This window comes from Trachypithecus francoisi, unplaced genomic scaffold, assembly GCF_009764315.1.
Source record: "Trachypithecus francoisi isolate TF-2019V2 unplaced genomic scaffold, Tfra_2.0 Lachesis_group11, whole genome shotgun sequence".
NCBI lineage: Eukaryota > Metazoa > Chordata > Mammalia > Primates > Cercopithecidae > Trachypithecus > Trachypithecus francoisi.
In genome coordinates this window covers 36,894,326-36,901,014 of record NW_022681456.1, presented here as the reverse complement: position 1 = coordinate 36,901,014, position 6,689 = coordinate 36,894,326, and positions in this window count along the sequence as shown.

Below are 6,689 nucleotides of genomic sequence, written 5' to 3'. Positions count from 1 at the left end.
TGACCTCATGATCCGTCCGTCTCGGCCTCCCAAAGTGCTGGGATTACAGGCTTAAGCCACCGCGCCCTGCCAATATTTATTATTTCTTCCCCTCTGTTTGCTTTGGGTTTATTTTGATCCTGCTTTTCTAGTTTTTTGAGAGGAGAGTTTGGATTATCAATTTGAGACTTTTCCTCCTTTAGAATGTAATCATTCAGTGCTATAAATTTAATGTGTCAGTACTACATTGCCCAGGTCCCATAAGTTTTGATATGTTGTATTTTCACTTTCTTTTAGTTCAGTGCATATTTTGATTTCATGTGAGATTTCCTCTTTGACTGATGAATTATTTAGCAGTGTGTTGTTTAGTTTCCAAGTATTAGGAGATTTTTCTGTTATTTTTCTGCTATTTATTTCTAGTTTGAGTCCATTTTGGTCACAGAACATGCTCCATATAATTTCATTATTTCTTTAAAATATATTTTGGGGTGATAGAGTTTCACTCTTGTTGCCCAGGCTGGAGTGCAATGGCACTATCTAGGCTCACTGCAACCTCTGCCTCCCGGATTCAAGTGATTTTCCTGCCTCAGCCTCCCGAGTAGTTGGGATTACAGGCACCCACCACCACACCCAGCTAATTTTTGTAGTTTTAGTAGACACGTGGTTTCCCCATGTTGGCCAGGCTGGTCTACAACTCCTGACCTCAGGTGATCCACCCACCTTGGCCTCCCAAAGTGTTTCTCCTTCATTTCTAAAGGATATTTTCACTGGATATAGAATTTTGGGTTGGCCATTTTGTTTGTTTGTTTTTCAGCACTTGGAAAATGCTGTGCTACTTCTTTATGGCATTCGCACTTTTTGGTGTGAAATATATTCTTTCAAATTGTTTTTCTCCTATTGATAAGGTGTTGTTTCACTGCAGCTGCTTTCAGATTTTTTTCTTTGTTTTTAGTTTTCAGAAGTTTGACTGTGATGTGTCTTGTGGATTTCTTTGGATTTATTTTGTTTGGATAAACCAAGTTTATCCGCTTTTTTATTACGTAGGTTTATGTCTTTAGACTATTCCTTTTTTTTTTTTCAGTGTAGTTTCTGTCTGGTGTTCTAATTGGGTAATTTGTTTTATTCTTCAAGTTCATTGGTTCTTTCCTCTCCATTTTACTATCGAGCCTATCCAGCAAGTTGTTTTCATCTCATTTGTTATATTTTTTAGTTCTAAAATTTCCATTTGATTGTTCTTTATAACTTCGATTTCTTTGCTGATACTTCCTATGTTTTCATTTGTTTCAAGTTTGCATGTAATTGTTCACTGAATTATATGATGACTGATTTATAATTCTTGTCTGAGAATTTTAACATTTGTGTCATGTTGGTGTCTGCTAATTTTTAAAAAATTCAGATTGGGATATTCTTTGTTGTTGGCACGATGAGTGATTTTGAAATGAAATTTGGACATTTTTGCAATTATATTATGAGACACTGTGTGTTATTTAAATCTCCCGTTTCAGCAGCTTCCTCCAATACCACTTTGGCAGGAGAAGGTTCTCCTTTATTGATGGTTGGTCATGGGAAGTCAAAGTCCCTATTGGGTCTCAAAGTCCCTACTGATATCAGCATGAGAGGGACAAGGGTACCTTGCCACTGTTTCCACACACTGATCCCATGAGAGAGACTTTGTTACCCCTGTTTGGGGATGAAAATCCTGATCCTTCACCAGCCCTCTGCTGACACAATCCCAGTCAGGAAAGGGAAGAGTGCCTTATTACCATCAGATGAGGAGAAATACCCTGATTTCTTACTGGGTCTCTCTGGAGGTAGTTGAGGCACCTTGTTACATCCAGGGTGAAAATTCTAGGCTCCCATTTGTTCTTTGCTGGTGGGGCTGAAAGTGGGAGTTGCAGTTTCTTCTGTGGTATTTGGCTAGAATAGAATGATTACTGTCTACAAGCTCATGGTCTTGCTAGGACCTTTCAGGTCCTTTGTCTGGGAAGAGCAGGCTTTCCTTATCTTCTTTTTTTTTTTTCTTCTTGCTCCCATTGGAGTTTCTAGGTTGCCAGCTTCTCTAGCACCCCACCTGGAATATGTGAAGCAAAAAGAAAACCCACTGCCATCTTCTTGTTGCTTGGGTCCCACATTCCATTTCTACCTTTCAGAGTCTGCCCTCTTTTTTTTTTTTTTTGAGTCAGAGTCTCACTCTGTTGCCCAGGCTGGAGTGCAATGCTGAGATCTTGGCTCACTGCAACCTCCACCTCCTGGGTGCAAGCAATTCTCCTGCCTCATCCTCCCAAGTGGCTGGGGTTACAGGCGCCTGCCACCAAGCTTGGCTAATTTTTGTATTTTTAGTGCAGACAGGGTTTCACCATATTGACCAGGCTGGTCTCTTGGTCAGGGTGGTCTTGAACTCCTGACCTCGTGATCTGCCCACCTTGGCCTCCCAAAATGCTGGGATTACAGGTGTGAGCCACCGTGCCTGGCCCCTTTTTTACACATACTGTCCAAGATGTTTATCTGTACTTTGTTGGAAAAATAGGGAAAAGTATATCTACTCCATCTTTCTGGAGGCAAAATTCCCCAGTAAGTTACTTTAAATAGCAAGAATAGGAATTTAATGTAGGTAATTAGTTATATGGGAGGACTGCAAAGCCAAATAGAGGACAATGAGGCACCCTAGACATTAATAACAGAAGGAAGCCATGCCAGAGGGACAAAGGGAGGCCAGGAGTTGCTCATCCAAACCATGATCACAGAGGGCCTGGCCAGTGGGAACTGGAGTCATACGGGGATCAGGTTGTTGGAGCTGCTGCCTTAGGCTGTTGAGGACATAGAGACAAACACTCTGGTTTCTCTCTTTCTTTCACTCTCAAATTTCTCACCGGTGCCTCTCATTGACCAAATCAAACTAGAACCTGATTGGGAAGGGAAATGGGAGATGAAGTTCCCTGGGACACAGAGCAGAGAAGTGGTAGGGAAGGAATGGATTTGGAAGCAAACAGACAAATGTCTAGCACTCCCCATTTCACTGATGAGTCAACTGAAGCATGGAGAGTTAAGTTCCTTGGTCAGAGTTCCACAGCAAGCAATGTAGTGGTGTCAGATTTGAATTTAATCATTTGGTCCAGGGCCCATAGTCCACATCCTTGCACTTCAGAACACAGTGAGTCCCTGAGGACATAAAATTATTGGAATTTCTGGGTTTGAATAATTTAGTGTCAATTTTTATTTATCCTTTAACAATGTAAGAAACATGGATTATTGGTTAAAATCCAGAAGTTTGATATGTTAGCTTGAAAATATTCAGGATCATGAGGGGAAATCTGAAGTCATTAAGGGTTGTGTCAAATATGGTATTGACCCACATACTTTTAAAAAATGTTATTTATTCAGTGCATATTCTGTGCCAGACAACATTTTAGGCACTTCAACAGCTTTATTAATTTAACTCTCATAACAGCTCTATGAGGTAGTTACTGTCTTTATTATCTCCAGTTTACAGATGGGAAAAATTGTTGCACAGAGAGGTTCAATGAATTTTCCAGGTTACACAACCAACGGGCTGCTAAATCAGACACTCTGGCTCTGCAGCCCACATCCCTAACCACTCTTTTATATGCCCTGTGACTGTTCCCACAGTGACCTTGGCAGTGAATTTAGTGACAGCAGAGAACAACCACAATGAGGGAATGAAGAAGCAGCAGCTGTCAATCTAAACAGCACAAGGTATACATGTATGTTACTTACTATGTGAATTTAACAGTTAGACCTTGGTGTCTCTTGTTTTTTGTTTTAAATCCTGAGTAATAACTATGTGAAACAGCTCTTTCAGCAACACTTAAAACTAATCATGTGGGTGTGGTGCCTCACCCCTGTAATCCCAGCACTTTGGGAGGCCAAAGCCAGCAGATCACCTGAGGTCAGGAGTTCGGGACCAGCCTGGCCAAAATGGTGAAACCCATTCTACTAAAAATACAAAACTTAGCTGGGCATGGTGGCAGGTGCCTGTAATCCCAGCTACTCGAGAGGCTGAGGCAGGAAAATTGCTTGAACCCAGGAGGCAGAGGCTGCAGTGAGCCGAGATTGAGCCACTGCACTCCAGTCTGGGCAATAAGAGCAAGACTCTGTCTCAAAAAAAAGAAGAAGAAAAAAAAATACATTGTCGGGGCTGGGCGTGGTGACTCACGCCTGTAATCCCAGTACTTTGGGAGGCTGAGGTGGGCAGATCGCTTAAGGTCAGGAGTTTGAGACCAGCATGGACAACATGGTGAAACTGTGTTTCTACTAAAAAAAAAATACAAAAAATGGCCGCGCGTGGTGGTGCGCACCTGTATTCAGCCACTTGAGAGTCTGAGGCAGGAGAATTGCTTGAACCCAGGAGACGGAGGTTGCCTTGAGCTGAGATGGTGCCACTGCATTCCAGCCTGGGTGACAGAACCAGACTCCATCTCAAAAAAAAAAAATTATGCCAATTTGGGAAACACAAACAGCTTTATTTGACTACAAAAAAGTCTTGGCAAAGAGTACTACAATGATAATGAAAGTTGAACAGATAAGTAACACTTGCGTCTTCCTTCCATGTCATTTCATAAAGTGCAGTAGAAGTCGAAGTTCACATAATAAGAGAAAATTCCAAGAAGTCCCTGCATAGCAAAACTGAAAAGTAACCTCTTCTGATGATGCCATGAAAAAAGCAGAAACAAGAAGTGATAAAGAACTGGGGAAAGAGAGTGACAGAGAATGTTCTGAGGCTACCAGGCTGAGACTGTCTGATAGGCTGAGCCCCTGGAATCAAGCTGAAGATAGGAAAGTGTGAGCGTTGTGGGGTGGTGGTGCTGGTGGTGGTATGGGTAGTGTGGGTGAGGTGTCATGACAGAGGAACTACATAGTTGTCTTCAAACTTTTTGTTTACTTTGTCCCCTAAAAATATTCCCCAAATTCTGTATTTTATTGCATATTTTAAAATAAGTGTATAGCATATTATAAATATTATATTGGCAGTACATCTTACAACGTGTAGGAAGGCTGTAATGTGCCTTGCTTAAATAAATTGTTTAATTGTTCCATCAATGCCTCATAGTAAGATTCCAGATGCTTTTGTTTTGTTAGGAGATTAGAGCAATGGTGAAAGGGAAGGAGAGACAAGAACTTTGAGTGCGAGTGCCTTCGAAGGTAAATAAATATGCAGAAAATACAAAAGTCAAGGATCTGGAAATGGACTCTCCTGAAATCAGACATGCCCATACATTTGGAAAGTCTTGGTGTATTCCAGGGCTAGAAGGACCCCAGGTTGAAAACCAGGTATCTAGATCATTAGGGACGGCTTTCTGTATGGAGATACAAAATTAAAGGCAATGGAGACCTATGAAAGGATGTCAAACCTGGTTGAGTTTGTATGATTTGATTTGCATTTTAAAAAGATCATTCTGGCCACTTTGAAGAATGGGTTGGAGAGAGGCCAGACTGGAGGCAGAAAGACTAATTAGGAGGTTTTTGCAGAAACTTCACTGAAGGCTGGACATGGTGGCACGTGCCAGTGGTCCCAGCTACTGGGAAGGCTAAGGTGAGAGAACTGCTTTAACCCGGGAGGTTGAGGCTTCAGTGATCTGTGATCATGCCACTGCAGTACACCCTGCGTGCAGAGCAAGACCCTGTCTCAAAACCAAAACCAAAACCAAAAAAAAAAAAACCCAAAAACACAAAACCCTCCCAAAAACCTTTTGAAGGAGGATGGAGGCCTAAGTTAAGACTGGGACAGTGGCGATGAAGAGGAAAAGACAGCCTAGGGTAGCAATGTTCAAGAGAAATACAATGCAAGCTAAAAATGAAAGCCATCTGTGTAATTTAAAATTGTCTAGTAGCCACCTGAAAAAGATAAAAAGAAACAAGTAGTCTTCATTTTAATAATTTATTTATTTAATCAAATATACTCAAAATATTGTCATTTGAAAATACCATCAATATGGCCAGGCGCAGTGGCTCACGCCTGTAATCCTAGCACTTTGGGAGGCTGAGGCAGGTGGATCACCTGAAGGTCAGGAGTTCGAGACCAGCCTGACCAACATGGAGAAATCCCCTCTCTACTAAAAATACAAAAAAAATTAGCTGGGCATGGTGGCACATGCCTGTAATCCCAGCTAATTGGGAGGCTGAGGCAGGAGAATCGCTTGAACCTGGGACGCACCATTGCACTCCAGCCTGGGCAACAAGAGCGAAACTCCATCTCAAAAAAAAATCAATATAAAATTTTGTGAAGATATATATGTAGTTTTTGTACAAAGTCTTTAAAATCTGTTGTGTATTTTATACTTAGAGCACATCTAAATGTAAGTAAGCCACATTTCAAGTGCTCATTAGTCACATGTAGCTAGTGACTGTTGAATTGGACAAGTACAGGTCTAGAGACTAGACTGGAAATGGAATAAGAGGATTCAAAGATACCATTGTTCTTGCTTGGGTAACTGCAATGGTGGTATCCAGTGAAGGGCAGAGGCGGTGAGTTGAGGGAACATTAACCACTTCATAATTTCCATCAGCGCTATCAAGCCAACTTAAATGATCATACGATCTAAATGAAAACAATGTGCTTGCTTATAAGGTCGAGGTGGGCAGATCATGAGTTCAGAAGTTCAAGACCATCCTGGCCAACATAGTGAAACCCCGTCTCTACTGAAAAAAAACACAAAAATTAGCCAGGTGTGGTGGCAGGTGCCTGTAATCCC